General features: G+C 38.8%; 1 long non-coding RNA gene across 1 annotated transcript; it reads left to right on the plus strand.

Moving 5' to 3' along the window:
• Positions 1–10: 10 nt before the first annotated feature.
• On the plus strand, positions 11–2,840 carry LOC140001499 (uncharacterized). Its single transcript, XR_011806743.1, has 2 exons — positions 11–997; positions 2,191–2,840. It is a non-coding gene; the product is annotated as an uncharacterized lncRNA (long non-coding RNA).
• The last annotated feature ends 21,239 nt before the right edge of the window (positions 2,841–24,079 follow it).

Consider the following 24,079-nt stretch of genomic DNA (forward strand, 5'->3'; position numbering starts at 1 on the left):
GTGGAGGGGCCGCCATGATGGGGGCGCCATTATAGGGCAGGCATTGGGGTGGCCATTAGATGTGTGGCCATTAGGTGTGTGGCCATGCCAGGCCATTAAGTGCTGCGAGGGGCGAGTGCTCCCTGTTTCACCCCTCTATGGCCATTCCTGGGTCCCTCCAGCCCTGGTGCCATGAGATCACACCAAGGCAGCGATGCTTGATGTGATGCTGGCGGGGAAATATGGCCTCAGGGGAGACCCCTGACGGGCAGCACAAGATGAATGTGGGGTGTCAGGGTGTGCTGCCCACCCCGGGCAGCCCTCAGCTGACCGCTGCACCAAAGGGGTTTTGAAAACTTCAATAAAGGCTGCTGTGTTAGTGGGCGTTAATAGCCACAATAATATGGTGACTCCCTTAAGGTTAACTTCTACTTAAAGAAGTCTAAAAGGCTTCCTGGAAGTCATAAAGGTTGCCACAGGTTTTGCTGCAAGGCTCCAGATGTGCAGCTGGCCTATCTACTTTACCTATTTCTTCTGGGACTTGTAGTTCACTGAAGCCCTTTACAGTTTTACCCCAAATTGACATGGCACTATAAGTTTAATACGTGACAATTAAACATTACATCGTGTACACACAAAAGAATGATATCAACAAGAGAACATTATATATGTTTTCATGGCACGCAACTTTGCATAATAGTTTCTCGGATATGCGTACCCTTTAAACTATTTTCCTCTTTCTTGAGCAAAATCAGATCACCACTTAGAAAAAAAAAACACGATCAAAGTTCTGGCCCTTTGTGTTAAGGTCTGAAGCTTAAAGCACAGACTTCAAAAGAATGGGAATGGAGGTTTGGGCTTTTTAAATCAGTTTTAGGAAAATGGGTACCACAAAGGTTTCTCTGATCTTATAATGGGTACTCAGATATTGTGGTGCTGGATTCATTATTATAGAACAGACGTGAATACAGAAAAACAAGTCAAGTTCCTGTTTAACTGCAGCGTACAGAAAAGCTAGGTTTGTCACTAAATGTATTTATTTATTGACTGAGTTTGTTGATCAGGATATGACTAGAGATGAAACATTTAACTTTCAAAGTCATTCTTGCAGGACACAGACAGGATACGGTCACTCCATGTACATTTTTGACATCACTGCAATCCAGTCGAGGCTGCATAACATAAAAGAGCGTACATTGCAAGAAAGATCTGGTTTTCCTTTAAAGACAGGCTTTCACGCTAGGGAAAACTTCCAGACATAAACACAAATCGTGCACATATTTTCTCGTCAAATTATCAAGTATTTCAGATTTGAGGAAGGCTTCTTTTAATGAATCTTACAGCAAGCATCTCAACGGCAGATGGCTGTAGTAGTATCTCATTCCTATCTGTGGCTCTGCTGCAACTTAACACGAGTTACATGAGCGATTGTCAGGCTGACCAAGCCTTTGATGAAAAAAAAAAAAAAGAGCGTGTGGTGAATGATGAGTGCTTCAGCTACCCAGAAGCAGCAGGTATGGCTGTCCTCAATGCTGCAGATGTTTTCAAGGCTGCCCCAAAGCCAGGCTCACCGCAGCACAGACGGCAGCCCGCAGGCATGGCCCCAGGCATGAAGCTGGGCTGCAGAGGCAAGTCGCTGGCCTGCAGCTCTGTCTGTCTGTCTGTCTGTCTGTTATAAGGCATCTTCCAGGCTGATGGTAACGGCATGGAAAGTGGGATGCCGCTCAAGAGGCCGTTCTTTTAGTGTTTGTGGACACTCTAAAATTAGGGTGGAAATAACTACCGCTCCTCTAAAATTACTATTTTTGCAAAGTTGAGGTGGTGAACTCCACATGTTGCTCTTAAAGATAACCTGAAAATTATTATTTTTTTTAAGAATAATTTTTTTTTCCAATGTTTTTCATAGGAAGGTCTGAAATGTGTGAATGTTTTAAATTCTTTTCTGCATGTTTTTTACCTCAACATTTTTGGAATGTCAAATATGGTCTCTTTGATTTAGCTGGGGAACTTCCCTAAGGTTTCAAGAGATATATAGACCATGAATTGTTTTACCTTTTAGAAATGGGGAAAGTACCTACACTTAAAAAAAAAAAAAATACTTTGCTTCAAATGCTCGTTTAGCGATTAAATTGGTATTAACAAACATAAAACCTCATTAAGCTGGGTTTTAGGCAGTCTGACTGAAGGTAAATTCCTGTTTCAATTACTTAGCTGTTTCCTGCCTGGATCCCAGTATGGCATCATTTCACACGAGGTCTATAAGGTCACATCGAAGCACAGGGGAAGAGACCTTCCAGGTGGATTGGAAACTTGTGATGACAGAGGTATATCAGGGCCAGCTGGACAAAGGCTGGAATATCCAAACTTCTACCCAGACCCATGGAAGCCAGCTCCTACCTGGGAACTCTACTGCTATGTTACAACAGTTTTTAAGCTAATATATCCTGCCCCTCCAGTAAAATAAGTGGTAATTTTTACTTCTCCCATTCCCAGAGATTTTTTTTTATTTTTTTATTTTTTGTGAAAGGATGGAAGATACAGAAATACCCATTTATGTACAGCGTCAGTCCTACTTATTGAAAACAAAAGGAGTATGTTGTCCGAGGAAACGTGCCTTTTATCCATAACCTTTAATATTGATGCAGCTTTGTCTCTTTTCAAAATATAATTCTTTTGACGTATCAGTGGGCAAGCTGTTCTGAGTACGTGAACCTCTACCAGCAGAAAACCTTTATCCTGTGGTTCTGGGAAACTCTTTCCCTGGTTTCTGTCAACAGCCAGCTATAACCTGTTAAAGTGAAAGTACTTTTTATTTGTTTTTAATCAAATCAAATAAACACATTTTCTTTGATCTTTAAGAAGTCCATTCTTGTTAACTTGCTTTATACTTTCATGTTTTGTCATTCATTGTAAATCTAATTATTTAAAAAATTATTTTGTTTTAAATTATTAAACCTTTTCTGAATTAAGATAAACAGGGGCATGTTTTGTTAAAGATTAAAAATAAATTTCACACAAAACTGCAAAACGTAGCAAAGATAATAATGTGTAGGCGTCAGAGTGTTCCAAAACAAGACTCTCTAGGGGCTCTTCTGAACACACGGCTACGTTAAAACCATGTTCTGAAAAGGCTCAGGAAACCCCTGACTCTAACCCACCCTTTCCTGAAGCTGGTGAAAGTATTTAGAAAAAAAAGTTACTGTTGCAGGGGGAAAAAAATAAAAGGAATCTCACATATTGCCAAAGCAGATGATTTTTTCCTGTTTGTTTACCAGCAAACTCTACAGCTTGCGGGATTTTCTTGAGTCAAAACTTACCCATCCTCATCACTCACATGCAGCAAGCAGTCCAATATATGACAAAAAAAAAAAAAAGTTCATTGTTATCTCCCAATGAAAAGTTAACTTTGTTAATGTGCCCTGGGATCTAGTGGGAAAATTATGCCAACAACCTCTGTTTCCTTATTTGATGTATAAGTCATAACTAATTTTAAATGAAAAGACAAAGCGTATCTTTAGAAGTGTCTTTAGTTCCCATTTTGGTCGATCAGTCAGGGGCTGCCTGTTTTTAATCCAAGTTAGGTTCTTGGAAAGAGGTCCTCGTTGTCTTGAAGTGTCAGCTTATTTTGTAGCTCGTCGATGCGCCTTTAAGTCCAGGCTTGGCATCTATACTCCTTTACTTGGAGTAATCCCTTGTTGAGACTCGGAGAAATCCAGGCGTCTCTTTTTCTGTGCTGCTGATGCGGAGCCAAAAAAGCAGGAGGAGGCTGCAAGGGGCAGAGCCAGTCGCTAGAGGATGCTCCGGAGCCGAAGTCCCTGGCCCTGCCTTCCCTCTCCTTGCTTGCCAGCTCAATCTAGCCGGCAGCTAGGTGCTTGTGGCATATTTAAATAGTTTTTCCCCTTTATTCGCAATGCTATGAGAATTATGAAAAAATAGGGTCAAAAGGGGAAAAGCAAGGTATGAAACAGATGAAGCTACGGGGGCAGTACCAGGGGAAATGCCTCTACGGATGGCTGAATGAATTATTTTCAGCGAGCTCTGCTACCAAATTGTGATACTGTTAATCTTAAATTAAACCTTCAGCCTGAGTGCAGTGTTTAACCTATCCAGTGTTCACGTAGCCAGGACCTCACTGCTCTGTAAACTTTTTTTTTTTCTTTTTTTTGGCACCAAAACCAAGTGTCTCCTGAGACCTCACAGAAAGACATGTTTGTCTGTCCCCTCAGCCCGGCGTGATACACCTTCCAGAAACCCTACTGCCCTGCACATATAGGTGAGACTAAGAGCACGTTTCCTGTGAGAGTGTCTTCCTAAGGGAAGCCTTGAAAATAATTAATAGTAGTCACAGCTGAAAGAATTGAATGGAACATTACTTCCCATTCCTGCTGCTGTGCAGGAAAAAAAAAAAAATCCCCCAAGAGTTTGCCAAAATGCCTAGCTGCAAGAGGGAAGTCTGAGACTGCTCTGAGTCATAACCATATCCATTAAGCATCAAGATAATCAGAAGTCACCCTAATTTCCTCTTACAGCTGAAAGCAGTACGTGAGCCAGTGACCGCCAAAGTGAAAAGCCAATATTTTGCCAGAAAACAGACATTTTTCAGCAAAAAGATATGTATCACTCAAAATAGTATTTTCACCATACTGAAAATTTATTTTCACCAAAATGAAAATTTTCTCAATCTTCTTCTTCTGTCACTTTAAAAATAAAACAACAGAGTGACGAAAGTTTCTGATCCAACCACAATGTGCTTCTTAAGAATGTTATAATTAGCCACATAGATGATGGCTGGCTTAGAAATAGTTAAGGGTAATCGTGAAGGGTAATTATGTGCTGAACTCCCCAGGATGTGAGCCAACAGTGCCTACTTTTAGCCAGCAAAAGCAGAAGTGGGTCTAGAGCCTCCTAAATTTTGGCCAGGCTTAAGTCTGATGACTCATTTCAGAGCAAAAGCTATGATTAGATTGCATGTACATAAACAGAAGTAGTAGCTTACAGTAAGCAGCGTGTGTGCCTAGACTGGCACTTGCAGGGAGCTTTCTTGAATTTCCAAGGGTTTCACGCAGATGCAGTGATCCCACTGATTCACCGAGTCCAGATGGGAGCAAAACAGCAAGGCTGGTTTTGTACAGAGGAATTATTATCGTGCTTCCTCAGGAACAGCTTTTAGTAAATTCAAAGCTTTTATATTTTGAAGAGTATTGGTGGATAATAAGTTGTTTCTAAGGAGAAAAATATGTACTGTGAATTTTATTTTTCTGGAAACTGTGATTAAACATTTTCCATGAGTGATTTTATTCATACTTCCTTACTGTAGGTTTTCCAAACAATGGGCTTAACATTTTTTTGCTCTTTGTATTGCATCTCTTCATTCTGAGTCTCTACAGCTACCTGTTTTATGAAATGAGTTACCTTTTTTTTTTTGTTGTATTTGTTATATTAACAGCTTAAGTCGTGTCCCTATGTTCAGATTTATGGTTGAAAGATGCTAAAGATATGCTGCCAAAACTTTTCTTTACAATGAGATTTCCCATTCGGTTTATATAGCATCATTAGGAAGTGCTTGTGACAGAAACTGTCAATGGATTTAAGCAGTGGCAGCCCTATACTTATTGAATGGGGAATGTTGCAGCAAATAGACAATATAAGTTTATTTACACTAAGGTATTTAAGCACATTGCTGCAGTGTTGTAAAGGTATTTTTAGTTAACATATTGAAATAAAACTAAAAGGAATTGGGCCAAATTAAGATAGTACCACCTGGAAAATTCTCCATTTGAGTTCCAAAAGAAGTCTGGAGTTCTGTTTTTTAAAGAAGGACTGTGAACTGGGTTCAGAGGGACCTTCTGGGTAAATAAAATAAAATAAAATAAATAAAATAAAATAAAATAAAATAAAATAAAATAAAATAAAATAAAATAAAATAAAATAAAATAAAATAAAATAAAATAAAATAAATAAGATATTAAAGCAAATATTTTGAAGAATTAGATTTCTGGAACAAAGAAGATGCAAATGAACTGAGCAAACTTGTGTGGTTTCTTCTTCGGAAGGACTTTTTTAAGTTTTAAAAGATTACCGGAAAAACAAACCCCAAGTCGTTTATTCAAAGAGGCAAACAGTCCTGAAAGGGTTTGGGAAATATATACAGTGGACATTTCATGAGAGACTGTCATATCCTCCTCTGAGAGTAAATTTGTGTGAATACCTTTGTGGTGGAGGATCTGAGTGGGCAGATCAAAGTAATATACAGGCTCAAGGGAGACGGGGAGGGGGAAGGGAGGTTGACATAGGATCACATTTGGATTCAAGGGCTCCTCTTGGCTCGTTGAGTCCTGTCCACTGCTGTTACAAAGAGCCTTGTTATATAATTATTTTCATAACATGTTAATAAACTTCCATATTAAGTTAACTTGATCCCGTTCCTCTTCCTACTTCCCTTACTGTTCTTATTCTGGGAAGTTGTGCTGGAACCTCATTGCTCTGGTTACAAAAATTTTACATCTGGGCAGAAATCCTCTACAGCCAGTTTGTACCTATTTGCTCTTGTGGCTACGCTGACTTTTAGCTTGCATGGTTCTTCCTCCACGAAGGGGACATGAAGCCTCTAGGCTGTCTGTTCCCCTACTAATCCCAGTAACCCTTTCCAGAACATGCTCCAGTTTTACATATCTTGAAAATGAGTAACCAGAATTTTGTACCGTACCTCAAATCAGGTCACATCAGTGCCTACTCAGCTTCATTAATGCAATTCTCTTTATACAGTTTAGGATGACATTTGCTTTTTCTTCACAGTTGCATCAGACTGGTGTTTCATAGTCTAGTGACAAACTTTCTCTTCACCTGAGAACTTCTTGTCAATGACCTTGTTTTATTCTGTTACATTGCTATTATTCTAATGTCATCTGTGTGTGATTGGTCTGATGTTCTTCCCTCTGGCCTGAGATCTCCTGACTCTCTCGGCAACCATTAACTATAATTAACAGATTCTACTTCTTGTGGCACCATCAGTTATGGAAGTACATGCATTACAGAAGAGTGGCCGTAAAACCATTCCCTGAGGAATTCCAATATATCATGTTTCATCCCATTTAAAGGCAGTTCAGATTATTGACTCTATTGTTATCTAGAATACCCTTTCCCTCTCTTTCTTAAATATTGCTCCTCGGGGTACCAGTAGTCAACAGATTTATACAATTTATTGAACATCCTTATTATAAGATTTGTGATTGCATTGCTTGTTCCTTGAGTATTTGAGGATGATTACCTAGGTGATTAAATGTTGCCCATTCAGCTTTTATTTTTTTTTTCTGCCATCTTAGAAATTAGACATTTCCAGTTCTATGTTTTCTTCAAATTTACCATTCAGCCCTACTTTTATGTTCTACCTTCTTATTCTGCTTGAAAACTGAGTCAGAATACTCATTTCTGGGGCTCTGCTTTAGACAGAAGTTGGATTTTTACCAGATCGTGTGAAGAACTATATTTACATTAAAACTATGATTTATTTTTTTTTCCCAAATTTAATTTTCCCTCTAGTTTCCTACTAAATCTAATTGTAGTAAGAGCTACAGGTTTTGGCTTCTGTTTGAGAATATCATGCTGACCATCCTGAAAAGATGAAAAAAAGTCCTTTGAAAAAGAAAGGAAGGAAGAGTGTCTGGAGCCTTCTCCTCTGGGATTCATCTGTCTAAAGAGCATAAATAAGGTCTCTACCCTAGAAGGTGTGCAGTATTGTAGCTTCTCAGTGCAATACTGATTTGCTGTGGGAGATCAAAATATTCTTTTTAAAGTCATGAGGTGACATAGGGATCTGCTCTGTGTCCAAGAGAAACAGCTTAATTTTCATTATATGCTGAGAAGTAGCATTGAGATTGGGTGGCAAGATGTTTCAACTTCTCTCTCCCTCAGTACAGGAGAGATTTCTGAGTATGCTTATGTTTTTTGTCATTTCACACCCATTTTTATAAATGCAAGACTAAAGACCAGGCCTCACATGCAGGTACCATACAGAGGCAATAACCGTGCTATTCCAGCCTTAGTCACACAATTCTTAAAACAAAATATATCCATTACGTTTCTAAAGCTCTACAGAGCAGCATTTGCCTGCCCTTTAAATAAAGATTACAGACATCAGGTGTACTTCAGCATTTTACATCACCTGCGTTTAGCTCTGCCTGCCAAATACTTTGTTTGTTCCTTGAAGCAGTCCTCAGATCCAGCCTAAAACATGTGCCCCTGTGTTTTCATTAGGTGGTTGTTGAAGACAATCTGAAAATCGCAATTCACCTTTGAGATATACACCCAAACGTCCACTATGAGGAGATCACCGCTTCATTTAATTAATAACCCCAGATAGCTTCTTGCTAGTCTGAAAGTGAGAAGCCAATACATTAATAGTCTGTTTTGATGCCACATTTCCGCATGCCTTTTTCTGGCAGTATTCCTTGAAGACTTGTGAAGTTATTCATCCTTAGTTTCATGCCCAATGTGCTGCGAGCTTATGCTTTCTTTAGTCTACTGACCTATATTATGGAAAAATCTGTTGTTGGTTGATATCTTCATCTGCACTGCTTTCAGCTACAACTCACATATGTTGTGGGGACTGATAAACTTGCCGAGTTCCCTGCAGTTTGTTATCGCTGTGGTTTCCAGAGAAGTTGCCCCAGATTCCAGAAGAAGAAGAGAATTCCTCTGAATGAAGATTACAGAGATAAGGAGCATGAAATTATGTGTTTGTCCTTCATTCTTAGATACACTTATCTATTATTAACTACTGTCTGGTGTGTATGAATGTAATAAGAGGTGAATGGTAGGAGATAAGAAAGAGAAGAGTGGATTTCAGGATTATTTCTCTGTTCAAAGGATTTTGTGCCTGTTTTACCCCTACTCACTCCCTCTTCCCACACCTTTCCTAGCATTTTAAAACTACAAACTATGAAATAATAGGTAAAATATCACAGACTCAATCTTCATACTATTCCTAAAATATTTTCATCAGTTGGAAAATGATGGAGAAAGAAACTAAGCTCAGTAAGCTTACTGAGAAGTGAAAAGCCACAGCAGGAATTGCAGAAGAGAACTCCTTGAACCTGTATCTCTGCTTATTCACAATAAGACATTACAGAATTTAACTATCTTCTAGCCAAGGGGAGGATGTTGTATGCTCACTTACTAAAATACAAAAGCTAGAGAACAGTTTTCCACTGTCTCCATCTCACGTATTTTTGTTTTTCTGAGAATTTTCCTTTAGTGAAATGTAAGACGCTGACTTTGCAAAATATGTTGTTAAAATTTTGGAAAACATTTCCTGTTTTCTGTAAAACTTATGTGAGTGTAACTGCCAGTTTTTCCTTGAAACACTGAGGGAATCGGTGTCTGAGCATGGACTCATGGCACTTTGCTGGGAAATCCCATTTCATTGTCAGTCTTATAGTCTTTTACTTTCTTTTTCTTTTCCTGCGTGCAGAACCCTTTGCTTCTCTTGGAATCCATATTCAGCCTTGGCTGAATATGGTAAGGAGGAAATCCTTACCAGCGGTGAAATCCATATTACAGGTGTGTTTTACAAGACTTTTTTTATCAAGCAGGAGAGAAGCAGAAGAGGAAAACAATAAAGACATAAAATAAAGCATTTGCTTCTTGTCATCTAGGTGAAGATTGTAGAAAGACTCATTTATAACAGGCTGTGAGCCTTAATTACAACGTTTATAGGTAGGTGATGTTTAGTCCTCACATCGCAGCCTCTTCCTTCCTCACCAGATCACTGTTCCTTGGAGCTCACAATGTGTCTGCATTTTCCTAAAAAATCAGTGCATCTTCCTCTCCAGGAAGTGGCTTGTTCTTTTATAGCAAAGCCAATCTTTGTCCTCTTTAAAGGCCATATATCCTCTGCTGTCTAGGGACACCCCTGGACACATCTGTCTAGACATCCTAGAGCCTGCCTCCCTCTTCCTATACTCAAAAATGGACATTTCTTTAAAACTGGCTTTATAGAAAACCTCATATATCCAGGAAGTATGGTGCAGAACTGGGATTTTGAAGGGCATTTGTCTCTTTGCTGTCACACAATTTTCTTCATAACTATGCGTGTAATACAAACCTTATTTTTTAGTATGTAAGCCCGTATGGGTCGCTTCTCATTCCTTCTTTCCCATGCTATAAAACAAAACAAAACAAAATGCATCATCGTATTTTTTGAGTAAACTGGACCCTAACATTTCAAAAATAAAGGACGGCCCATTAGTTCCCTGTTGATTCTTTGTGGTCCACTGGTAGGGAATGTGGGGTGCCCTATAAATGTTATTTGATAAAAGCTGAGGCTGGGCACCCTGCTGTTTTTAAGGATCACGCTGAGACGAACTGCTGGTAGGATATGCAAGACAGCAGATTTGTTTATCCTTATTTCTCCGCTCACATCCCTGAGCACACATGGTTGCTGTTTTTGTTTTGACTAATTTTGACTTTTTTTTTTTTAAATGTGAGAAAAGTGGTCAAAATGATGTAATCCCCGTCTGAAGTTCGGGCGCGTGTGAAAGAGTGGAAATGCTGACAGGCCTCTGGCTCGAGCTGTCCTCCAGGCTGAAGGCTGCCCTGCCGCCTCTGCCCCCTTCGCCTCATTGTTCTCAGACACCCGAAGGAGGAAACCAGGCAGCGGCGTGAGGAAGCTCGCACGCTTCAAACGTGCGCTCGGTGGACTCTGTCAGACTCCAAGGGGATTGCCCAAGGCCTTGTACCAGCCCAAAATGTGATATATTCGCTGCTCTTATTTGCTCGGATCTACTTTATGACTTCCCTGAGACCCAATCAGTTGTGGTTTTTTTAATTATTTTAAATTGCATCCTGTCGTTAAGATCTGCCAACAATGACAACAAATGTTGATCATTTTGTCTTCTAGATTTTACTTATCCTTATATGTGTTGACTTTGTTGGTTTCTTAAATTGAAAGCCATTTTCCTCCCATGCAGGTTTTCCCTGTTAAACAGACCCACAACAAAGATTTTGTTCATTGATATTAATTACTTGTATTAGTGTAAAATATTCAGGCAATCAGATATTGGACAATGATTGCCTTGTGCAAGGTAGTGTACATAGAGAGAATGAAAAGATCTGTTCTACTGTAACATATTTACAGTCAAAGCATAAGCAAAATGTCAAGAGGTGAAGTTTGTAGACCAGCCCTACCACCTTTAATCTTTTTGTGTTATAGCTGAGTAAGTGACATGGATTTAAAATGCCCTAGGTGTAGATTAAGATGCATTTAGGGGCAGAGATACATGTTTATAAGAATGTAAGCAATACTGCAGTAGAATGTGTATGCATCATCTTCATGCTGATTAAATTAAGTTGGGCTAATAGGAACTGGGATTCCAGGAAGAATGTCAAATGGAAGACATAAGAAAAGAGAGCTGAGCTGGGACTTTCTAGAAACATGGTTAGGAAAACAGACTTGGCAGGAAATAACAAGTTGGTGAATTCAGTTTGCTTTTGAGAGAACTCAATAGCTTTATATCAGTGAAAAAGTAGCTGGACAATTTTTTGTTGTTGTTTTTCTTTTATTGAACTCAAGCTTGTAGTAGAGGTGCACTCTTGCTTCATATATATGTTGTTTAGCTTACTGCCCCACACCTGGAGAAGTAATAATCAAGGTAGGATGATGGAAAGTGCAGGCAGACAGACCACCAGGTGTAAAGAAAGGATGCAGTCTCTACTAAGCATATAGAAGTCATCTCATTTTTATGGTGATCCTGACATTCTAAGAGTGCAGTGCAAATTTAAGAGTGCAAGGGATTTGTGCTGTTTAAAGAACTAGCAAAGATCTCCTCGATATATGTAGCAGTCAATGTATTTGTCTAAAGACAATTCCAAAGGTATTTTTCCCAACCATCATTCAGATTTAGTCCAAGTTAATTTATTGATAATCACTGAGATAATTTTGTGATTGCAATATATATATATATATTAATGCAGAGATTATCACGTGTTTTTATCAGTGTAATATAGTATATTCATCCCGATTCCAACTCCATTCTGATAAATGCTGCATCTGAAGGCTTCTGGCATGAGGAAGTAGTTTTACATTATATTTTCCTGGGTGAAATACTTCTAACCAAATGAAGATATCTACGTGATGCATGACCCCAGAGTTAATCCCCCTACCTTTGCTGTCAACGGCACTCTTACAGAACATTTTGTCTTACACTAAGACGGATAACTCAAAACTTAAGGAAATGCATCCTATCCTTTGCTCTGTTGGATTCCACTTGTAAACATCATTTTAGTATTACCTGTGGGATCCACAAGTATCTAAGTATTAATTGATTTATCCTGTTACTTAGTAGATTGGCAACTGATTTATTGTGAGATTAAGTTATTTACCCCAAATCACAAAAGATATTTTAAGAAATTTTGGAAATGAAAAATTATCTTGGCTTCAACCTTGCAGACTAGACAGAACATCCTTCCCCTCTTCCTGAATTTTTGAAGCTATGTATAGGAACTTTATCTCTGTATGTATCTCTGTATGTCATGCAGCTGTATTTACTTCTTAATTCTGATTCAAACGCATGGTTAAATACCACCGAAACCAAACTGGATTTCATCATGTGGCTTAGGTTCTTCCCTGAATTTTGCCCTTGTCACAATGTTGTAAATAATACAATAATTTAGCTTGGAAGGGGTCTTAAGGACCTCATCTGGTCTAAACCCCTTGCCCCACTCAAAATGGAGTCAACTTTGCAATTGCACCATGTTGCCTATGGCCTTGAGTATCTCTGAAGATGGGGAGCCTGTTCTATCTGAGCACTTCATTGGATTTTTTTTTCTTACATCTAATAGGAGCTTTTATGGTTGCTGCAACTTGCCTCTCCAAGAAGAATCTGTTTTCTGTAAGCACCCATTAATTAGTTGTAGAGAGAAATCAGATCCATTCTTAGCCTTCTGTTGTCCAAACTGAGTGAATCCAGTTCTCTTACCCTCTCCTCGCATGCCATGTTCTCCAGTGCCTTAAAAATTTTGTTCCCTCTTGTACTGGTCTCTAGCTTGTCTGTGTGTTAGTGCTCAAGATCCCTGAACTGGTCACCATAATTCAGAATTATCTCATAAGTGCTGAGCAGAAGGAAAAAACACTTTCTTCAGTCTGTGGGCTATGCTCTTACTAATGCAGCACATGGTTGTTATTCACTGCTGCAGAGTGGACAATATGGCACTAATATCACAAGCATTATGCAGGTCCTGCTTTTATTCATAACCATGCAAGAACATTCCTATTTGTTGCCGAAAGGCTGTATCCCTGTATCCAATAGTTTCTATTTTGAGTGATAAAGGCTAAGCTTGTCAGATTGAAGATGCTCAGTAGAAGACCAAACTGTGAAATCAATCAGAAACTTTGCTATTAATATCTTTCTAGTCTCTTTATAGGTGCTGGGCAATTGCTTCATCCCCTCTGAAATTCAAAGCTAGAGGGGAAAAAAAGAGGAGAAAACAGAATAAGAATAGTGCCAGATGTTAAAAAAAAAAAATAACAGAGAAGTATTGAAAGTACTTTTAGACCTAAGCAGATACCTGAGTGGACAAATTCCAGCGTTAGCAGCAGCTAGGATGTGGGTTTTGATCCTGAACTGCTACCAAACAGGCTGTTCACTGGAGGGAAGACCTGCATCTGTCCCCTCTGTGTCTCCTCAGGAAGAGGCAGAGATTCAAAACACAAAATTAAAGAGAAATCAAGTGTCCACTTGAGTGGCATATCACACCAGTGTTATCGTCCACCATTGCATTACCTGTCTTCCAGGTGAGCATATTCACCCCTAAATCATATTTTCCTATGAGTATATCTAAATGAGGGGCTTGGACTTCTCCAATTTTTGCATCTCAGAATTCATGCATCCCGACTTCATGTTCGAGCAAGACTTCACAGCCATCTAACCTTCCTTCTGTGACTTCATTTCCCTAGGGAGGACGTGCAGGACTGCATGTGTTGGGGAGGTGTATGTGTCCTGGTATCTGCGGGTAGCTGGGAGAGGGAAGTAGAGGGCACACCACCAAGAGTGTCTGCCCTGTGGTTCAGACATAGCCTTTGATGTCACCTGCAGTCCTACAACCAGGCAAGGCCAAAACATGTCCTAATTAGCTGGACTGTGCTCCAAACGCTCATCAAATTCCTGTCTAGTGTGTAAAATATTTTCCTAAACCAAACGGAAGAGAGCTACATAGGCTTGAGTGTCACGTGCTCCAGCAACTTTCTTGCACTGTTTTCATCGTTTATGTACAGATCCCTCTCTTTTGGATGACTTGGCAGACCCCTAAGGCTCTTTTAGATGTTTAGTATTTGACTTTTCTTTAAACACGAGTTAATTTTCTGGTGATGGGTTGAGTTATTGTTTGTAGCCTTTTGTGGTCCCTGATTGACATTTCCTATTATTTAAACAGCTAATCAGCCTTATTTTATTAGGTGTAAATGTTTTTCCATGCTCTGACTGGCAAACACTAATCTCTAAACTTCAGTAGCATGTAAGAATTTATTGCCTGTTAATTGTGCCCTAGGGTGCAGTGACTTTTAAAAGTGAAATAACAATCATTATGTCTCCCTATATATATATGTACATATATATAATATACACATTTAAATGCCTGTGTTGTAGCATATGTCTTGCTGGTATTATCAGACATTCAGATGGCAGCCATTTAAAATTGTACTGATTTGTGGAATTTGGGGTATTAATACTAATAAAAAATACAAAGATATGGTTGCTTTGCTTCTGTCCACAAGCAATTGCTTCTAAATGGTTTTGTATTTTTTGTTCTGACTGTCCTTATGACAGCATAAGTACCATATTGTGTGGTTGTTACATGATTTTACTCTTTATGCATAATGACTTTAAAGCCTCTTACATTCTGCTCCTTCTGTAAGGGATTTCTTGGCATTATACTCTATTATTTTGATATTTTGTATGTTATGTGTCAACAGAAGTACTTCTCAATGTGTGACTCAGTGATAACACACTGAGTTTTCACTTCACTTTTCAACTCATTTGCCTTTATGTCATAAATTCTGAATGTTTTGTGGGATCTTATTCAGCCACCCACTCTTCCTTCTACAATCCTTTTCTCAGAAATAACAAATTAGTCAAAATTCCTTCTACTTGTCTCTAAATATATTCCTTAATGTGACTATGAATTCATGCAAGGATTCATTGTCAGTTTAGGGCCAACTTAATATAAATTCTCTTTATTTTCTAGGCTAATGTCTATCCTTGGAAAATGTACCAGGTGAAAAACTGTGAAGGGACTGGAAGAATGATACCGTACTCTAACTGCTGAACATTTTGATCAGGGACTTCCGATGTGGGTTTCTATAGAGTAAGATTAATGCGTTGCTTACACATTTTGGAATCCTAACGTGGTTCCCTTAGAACTCCTAAGGAAATGACTCCATAACTGCGAGTGATTAGATACAATATAGAGAGTGTGTGTGTGATTGGAAGGGGAAGCAGTGTCCTTGATTGCACAGTTTTATTCTTTTTGGGCCTCATTCCCAAGCATCTAAAAATATGCTGCACTGATCCCTTTTATTCTGAGGCTATATCCTACCTCTTACTTCAGCTGCCACTTCCTTTTGGCTTACCTTCTTTGAGTTCTGACCCTGCAAGATATACTGTCTAAAACTGCTTCAGCCGTAGATATCTAAAACCAGACAACCAGGGGGATAACTGTGTCCTGTTATTCCAAAGGGTGCAGAACATTTGCACCTCCCATTAACTTCATTTAACAATGCCAATTCTTAGCACCTTTAGAATTAAGGAAATGTTTTCATGATAAGACAAGAACCTCAGTATGAACTTCTTAGCCTGTGTCTCTTCTTACAAGTCTTTGCCACAAGATAAGGGTGCACAAGCAGAAAAAGTTATATAGAACTCTATTAATCCTTTAGAATAGGCTACAAAGTAGAGTTTTGTATTATTTCAGAAAATAAGAAGTTCAATGGAAGTCTTGTATTGCTACCTGCCTCTTGCAGTGCTGCTCCAGTAGGCTTCACTTGGGTGAATTTCAATGAGAAAAGGAATGCAGAGAGGCTCACTAAAGGTCTTTCAAAGTGTTTACAGAGATGTCACACAATTTTATATATATTAGAGAGCATACAGAAAGGTAAAATAAAAATAGTCAGATAGACCATCTGCAGTAAGTTATGAGATCTAAAGGAAGGGGAATAGGGAGTGAAGCCATACTGAATAATAAATAATATAGTCACTCTGACGGCAAAAATGGTAAGCAGGAGATACTGGGACTTTTTAAGAGTATTTTTACAAATTCCTCTCCCAAACTTGCATTTTATATCTAATGGAAATGTTTCTGCTATCCCTTTAGACTAACAATACAGGAGAAAAGGAGTTACCAAAATGACAAGAGGATTTCAGGAGAGTTGGAAGGATGTCAAGATTTTGCAGCCATGTTACAGGATAAAATATCACATCTTACAGTGTGCTTACAGTGTACCAGACAGTGCTAGCCAGGGAAACAAAACTTTCTGGAGTCCCCTGATAAACCTGTGCACTCCATTTCTTTCCATTCCATTCTACTTTTATTTTGGTTTGATTTGTTTTATTTTGTTAATTGCCGGAAACTCTAAGGTGAAGAGCCTACTGCTTTTGCTGGCAGGAATGGAAAGGGCGATTCTACAGTCACTGTGTGGGCTGCCACAGAGGAGGTTTTATGCTTCTGCTTAAGTTTCTTCCTCATTAGCTCAACAGTTTCCTGGCTGACACCAATATCTGTTTTACAGTCAGGGACTACTCTTTTCCACTATTGCAGTCTTATCTCCTGACATTACTGTCGTCTCTGTCTCCCCTGCTGCTGCTACTCAACAAGTTATGAAGTAACTACAGTGTTTACAGATTGTCAGAGATGGTTTTATTGCCTAATTTTGTAGGCAGCTTACATGACAGTCTCCAAAAATCTTGACTTTCATAACCCAGTACTTTCTGAAGATCTGGTCCACTTAATATACTTCTAGGTGGACACTTACAGTTAGGAGCACCCAACACCACTACTTCACTTGTGGAAGTTCTGGCTCTAATGGGTGCATCCATTCCCTCACCACATTAACACTGTGTGGCAAGGTGTCACTTTTATCGGTGTTCTCACAGTATCCAAGCTGAGGTTTGGTTTTGGGATCTTATTTTTCTTATGGTCCAAATACATTTATTATACTGACCATAATCACTGCATTAGTGGTGTTTTCTCTCCCTCATACAGGAGTCGAGCCTCGTGATGACTTCAGTTCAGCCTTCTTTCTGTCTTCTATACTTTTGCAGCATAGGAAGCTCAATAATGACATTGATCTCCTTTAGAAGGTGTTTTCAGATTTATTTCTGTAGCATTTCTGACACAAAGTTTTACGGTATTTGTTTTTTTTCTTGACTGAGAATTTGACATAGAACAGCTTTATCATTGCCAAGATCCTGCAAGAACCCAGAAGCCCATCATTTGTTGATTGTTCCCATCTCTATAAAGGCACTTCTATTGTTTGCAGGTTCTTACAGCTCCTCCACTGAATTTCATGGGCCCAAAGGGAAATCCACTGGTGATCCATTGCTCTAGATAACATTTGATTAATTAGGGGGAGGGAGGAGAGAGAAGGGCAGATAAACCAGATTAAAAAAAAGAAAGAAGAAAAAAACACAGCTAAAGCAAACATTGGTCACTTAGGTTATTAAAACATATAAACACGCAACAGAGAAAAGGAAAGGCAGTGCAGCTGTTGATTACAGAGCACAGAGTCATCAAAATTGATGCTGACCTCTTCTGCTACTCCCACATCATGGAGGACCTTGTGGAAGAACATCAGGTGGACTCACACAGACACCTGGGTGTTCCTGTTGGTGGCATGAGTAGGATTCACTCAAGGATGAGAGTTGTCTCGGTGGAGATCTTGGCAAGGGGATGATGTAGAATGCATTTCCAGCACTGTGATACTGATTAGGGAGACATGGACACATCCTTAATCTAAATCTATGTTGGTTGTGTCTGAATTAGGATATGTTTAGTATTTTTTCTGATGTATTACTTGCATTTCGCAGAATGCACAGGGCTGGAAGAGGGCCCTGTGAAGGTGAAATACAGACAAGTATGAAATTACTCTAAAATATTGCGGAAGCATCTTTGACAATGGTAATATAACTTACTTGGTATTACTTGGAAAAGAACACTGCTTTATTTGAAATTCTATATTGTTAAGTTCTTCAGTATTATAATCCAGAAATTAAGCTAAAGTGAACTTAAAGCTAAAGGAAACTCAGATAAATACTACTATTGTTGAAATTAACCCAAAAGAAGTTAATTTCCTTCCAGCTTTTAAACCCATTTTAAATTGTCAGGTTCTGTTCTAGTCTTATGGGTCCTTTAGCAGTGATACACTGCCAGCAGAACAGGAGGGGCATGTGAGTTTCTGATTTTTTATTACCAGTTTCTATATGCACCAAAATTTGGATTTGCTATGAATTGTTTTAGTTACAAGGCACAAGAGGTGGGTAATGTCTTTCAAGAATCTGGCCAGTTGAATAAAATTGTGTTGAACAAGAAGCTCGTGCTAGGTTAGGGAAAGTGGTTCAACAGCAGCATGGGTCTGTGGATATCTCCAGTCTTTCTTGGCTAGAAAAGGATAAATAGCTTTTGTTCTTGGCCTTTTTCTTCAAAAAAAGGAGAAAGATAAGTACAAATGAATGTGGGCAAGCAGATATTTAAATAAAAGATGTTTGTAACGTCTGTTCTGTACATTCTGCTCACAGTGCTCAGAAGTACATTATTAACTGCTGTTGGCTAAATGAAATTCTGGGATTTGGAAGAGGAAAATATGAATTCTTGCTTAGTTGTCTCTAGGAATTTCCAGCTATCTGACCAGAAGAAGTAGATTTTAATGTATATTTTCCATAGTTCTCAAGAAAAAAAAATATACTGATTGGTTCATCTGCCTGCTATTAACCATCAAATCATTTAAAGAGTATTTTCAGTTGATTTTTATGGGACTATTTTTTTCCTTCTTTCCTGTTTCTGCAGCATTAGTTTCTCTCATGTTCTTTGACTCTGATTCTAGTCTTATCTTTCTCTCCCTGTGATTATTTAATGACTACTTCCATTTCCATAGCAATCATGTTACTATTGTTTTATGTCTCTGTGCCCAGGGCTACTGCTGTTTGCCAGCATACTTCATGTTTTCTTTTTTAATTAGTAGCTGAAAACACCATGCAGAAAAGCATAAAATGATGTATTGCTATGTTCTGGAGCAGTGGCTGTGGCATAGCTTTGAGGAAGTAGTTTGTAAAGCTATTTAAAAGTTTTAAAGATTTAAATCATTACATTTAAAAGGGTGAAGTGATTTACAACCTGGACATTTTTCTTCTGTAATTGTAGCAATTTGAAAGAGAGACTAAGGAAAAGATAAATGTGTACTTATGATACTTTATCCAGATGGTACAGGCTCTATGTTCTGGTATATGACAGACATTTTTTTATTACATGGACATTTATTTTTCTTGTCCTTCTATTTCCTTAAAAGAAAAAAAAAAAAAGCCAGGTCTCTTTCAGCTGACAATGATAGGTTTGACCCCACAATAACCATGTGTCGTTTCTAGGTAAGTACAACTGAAGTCTAGACAACTAAGAACAGTGCAAACTAAGGGAAACCAAAGAAAGGAAGCATAATCTCTTTAAAGTAAAGAAGCAATTAATGAAATAAAATAAATAAATAACAGCAGCAACAACAACAAAAAAGCACTACAAAAAATAAAAATAAAAAATGAAGTAATATAATGAAAATGTAACCAAAGAAGTCACTTGTGAAAGAGAGAAAAGGGAAATGCTCTGTCATATCTGCAGGCTCCTGGCTCAAAGCCTTACCAAACAAGACAAGTCCTTGGAAACAGGAGAAAGAGAGACACTGAGGGAAGAACACTCTTAAAGAATGCCAACCGAAAATGAAACACTGTACCAGACGCTGTAATATTTCCCATCACAATTGAAGTGCAAGATGCCAATATTTTATTTTTATTTTTTTCACAGGAATGGTGCAGGTGAAGATTAACTTATGGGGAAACACTTAAAAGTTTGTATGGCAGTGATGAGGAAACATCATGAAGTCTCTGTTCTGTTAAATAAAAGGAAGTTGTAAACACAATGGCAAAGAAAGGTGACCAAAGTGACGGTGGCATCTGACTGTGTGCTATGTTTTGTTCAGAGACAGAGGAGCTTTCTGCAATATTATCCAAAGCAGAATAAAGGAAACAACTTATGATAAATAAGGGAAGCACAGGCTGAATTTAAAAATAAGGAAGATCAGTTCTTCAACCGCAATTCCTCAAGCTACTGCCTGTGAGTTAATTTTGATTCTGGAAAAAGTAAACCACAGAATAATTTTAATTTCCATATTTCAGCCAGAACACACACACACACATTCTCCTCTCAGGCAGGGAAGCCAAGAGAATCAGAGGAAAATAAACATAAAAGCATCTCAGCCTACTTTTCATTTAAGTGGAAAAAAAATGTAACAACCCTCCAAGAAATTCTCTTTAGATTTTCTTTTCTTCTAAAAAGGATGGGTATTCTTTGCATTAACAAAAGATTGACAACCCTTAAACAGAGTGTTAAATGGGAAAGAAAAAGAAAATAGCAGACACTCCTCATTCAGTTTATAGGTGTAAAGATGATGTTTAGGCAACAACCATACCAATACACTCAGGAATATCTTAGGTGTTGTGGTATGCCATTATATTGATGAACTTTGTCAGTGGTTTATGTCAAGATTCATGGATTAAAAGTTACATCCAATTTAGATTTCAGCAGGAATAAAAATCAATATCAATTACTTTCCCTTCCTGTTTTGTATTGATGCTGACTTCACTAAGAGTTAAAGTCTATTCTACTGAATAGACATTGCTGGAAGATCTTAGTGGTGCTGGCAAAATGGTGTAGTAAACTCACAAAAGAAGGTTCTTCATCACTGCAAAAGAGATGGGAGAGCCAATGTCAGAGCTTTTAAACTCATTTTCTCGGGAAGGAAAAAAGTTCAGGAAGAATTTCTGTTTTCATACCTTCCAGGAAGAATGCCACTAGTTGACAATGAAGCAGCTACATTCACCACCTTTGACATGACTTGGTTGCTGAAATGCAACCTAAAGTCCTTCCAACTTAAGTGTTGTCCCACCTGTGCTTAGGGAAAACTACTGAGAAAACACAAAAAAACATATCTCCACCAAACACCAGAGCCTGGAAGGCAGATCCTCCTTGAGGCCAGGCACAGTCCATGCAACAGTTTGCAGTAGGGTGCCTTACACGTAGCTCAGGAACAGCCTCAACCAAACATATATGTGTTGTTTCCAGATCCAAGCTGGCTTTATTCAGTCACTTGAACTCATTCGTCTCCTTGGCATTTCCAGTTTAAAGGTTAATGATATTACCTCTGTGAGTCCAGGTCTGTTTGCACCCACAGGTGTGATCACATCCTTGAGCCAGGCAAGCCAAAGCCCCCTTTGGTCTCTGGGCCTTGTGTTTCCTGCTGTTTCCCTCTAGGCCCTCAAAGGTGTGCAGACAGTAGAAAACATCAGTTGCAAGGACTTAGTCTAAATCTAGGCCTAAATGCCTTTGAAAGTAAATTCCTTAGAAAGTATCAGGAATTAAGTGGTATTAAATTACAACAAATTTCAAAAGAACCCAGCAGTGCCTTATCTGTAACATGAGCCAGAACAGAAGATGGAACTTTCTGAGATATGTCGATAAGAAAGCCTGAGGGACAATTCACTTGTCCAAACACTGGCATCTGGAGATGTAGTGGAGTTGTGGAGGCCCCAGTGAACTCTAGGCATTGGATCTCTCATGAAATCTAGACATTGCTCCTGAGGAACCTGGGCATTCTTGACCCACACCATCCCTTGGTGAATGACTCCTATGACCCAGGTTATTAAAGGTGGGGTTAGACACCTATGTTTGGCACCAAACTGAGCCCTGTGTGTCCGCCAGATTGGTGAGGGTTATCAAAGGAACACAAAGTATTCCTCTCAACAGAGTTGAGGGGAAAAAAATATTTCATAACACATTTTCAGCTTCAGGGAGCTCTCCATCCTGGACAGAGGCTGGGGAAGCCTTTTAATGCCCTTAACAGGATGTAGTCGCTGAAAAGCAGGCTGGTTCAGAACAAAGCATGTTCCTTACAGAAATGTTGCACATTTTCATCTGTTGATTCTTTGAAAGAGCTTCAGGATCCTCCAGTGGGAGAAGAAACAGAAAAAACAAGCAGGTACATTTCCTGTGAGTCACAAAACCAAGCATTCACTTTTAGATCCACGTATTTGGTTTTGAATAGACTGGGGTTTCACAGACACCTTGCTTTTTGTTTCAATTGTGCAGCTGTCCTCTGAAACAGACTGCAATTTTGATGGTTGGAAACTCTATCAGCTACATTTCCAGAGTGTTATCTCCTAATACAACAGTGTGTTTTATTTTATTTAACTTTAAAATATCCTGTTCTTTTTTTCTGCCAAGTGCCCATCTCTTTCCTTAGCAAGGTGAAACAAAACTTTTTGATCCTTTTCTAGCATTACAAATTGCTCTATAAATACGTAGGAGAGAGTAGATTTCCAATAAAACCACATTTCAAAGTGAAATATTTCTGTACATAACACTAAAAATAACTCACCAAAATCTCTGAGCCAAGCTATGGTCACAACCCCATGAGACCGGAAAGTAGGATGGTTCAGTGAGTTCTGCTTTGACTCCTCAAGTATATCTGCTGTCAGTTTGGCAATCATACATTGGTGATGACCGAGCAAAAAAATCTGGATGTAGTCAGTGTCTCAGAACAGTCACAATGCATCAGTATGAAATTTCCATGAAAAGCTGTGGTGTTTTTGTATTCTCAAGAAAAATGAGTTAAAACTGGGGTAGATGTAGGGAGCATCTGCTAGAGCAACCCTGTCCTATGAAAGGAGGCAGTTATAATAAAAATAAAGCTGATTACATCTGAAATAAATAATTATCAAGGAGTAAATACCAGTAAATAGATGGTATTTAAGTTAGAAAGAACGTCAGCGTAAAAACAGAAAACTGTAAACTTGGAATTAATTCGCTTAGGCTGGAAATAAGAGTAATTTCTCTAATGTGGGGGAATAAGGTTCTGATACAGCATAGAAAGAACAGGGACAGCAGAAAATGTAAGCATATAGCACTGTTTTCTAAAGAAATGAGAGTTGTGTGAGCACCTGTGTGTACCCACACGGTTCCTACCTCACCAAAAAAGCACTTTGGAATATGCGTTCCAGTATAATTAAAGCTGATATAAAGGAATGGGTTTTAAAGCTAATTATATTTCTGCAGATTTCATCAAAATGGGGGCCAGGTAAAGTAAAGACAACAACCCATTAGGGAAACAACCGAGGGAAAGGCTTTGGTGTGAACTCGTACCCTGTTAGTCATCAGCGAGTCCCTGGGCATTTAAATGCCGTATGAACGCTCGCCCATGGGAAAAGCATCGAACAGAGCTCACACTTTCTCAAACACCGAAACCTCAAGCTACATAGGAAACCAGGTTTCCGTCATTCCTGTGGTCACAGCACTGCATTTCTAATGCTGGAGCCTGATATATACTGAAAGGGATTGAATAACGTGTCTGTCTGCAGGAGGAGTACTTTTGACGACTTGACCGAGAGAATTTGTTTTCTGACACCATCAATTATGCCGTGTGTAACTGGGCACATCATTTCGTCTGTATGGGACCTCTAAAATTACAATGTTAGCACAAATTTACCTCTCACAAAGCAGACAGCTGACAACTACAGCCAGATCATGTTCTACAGTGTTTGCATTAGATCTGTTAATGATGGTGATGTTTTTGGGGGGATCATATTGATTGTGAACAGTTACAAATCTTTCCCCATCCAGACATATTGATCATTTCAAACACACTGATTTTTTTTTATAGTTTGTACTGTACAAAGAAATCACAGGTAGAGGAGAGATTACCTCCTGGGTGTGTTTTTTTTGTTTCATGGTTATGAAATATTTCTGTGGCAACTTCAACAATAGCTTTCATGGAACAGGAAAAACAAAGAGTTTATTT

Source organism: Anas platyrhynchos, chromosome 1 (assembly GCF_047663525.1).
Source record: "Anas platyrhynchos isolate ZD024472 breed Pekin duck chromosome 1, IASCAAS_PekinDuck_T2T, whole genome shotgun sequence".
NCBI lineage: Eukaryota > Metazoa > Chordata > Aves > Anseriformes > Anatidae > Anas > Anas platyrhynchos.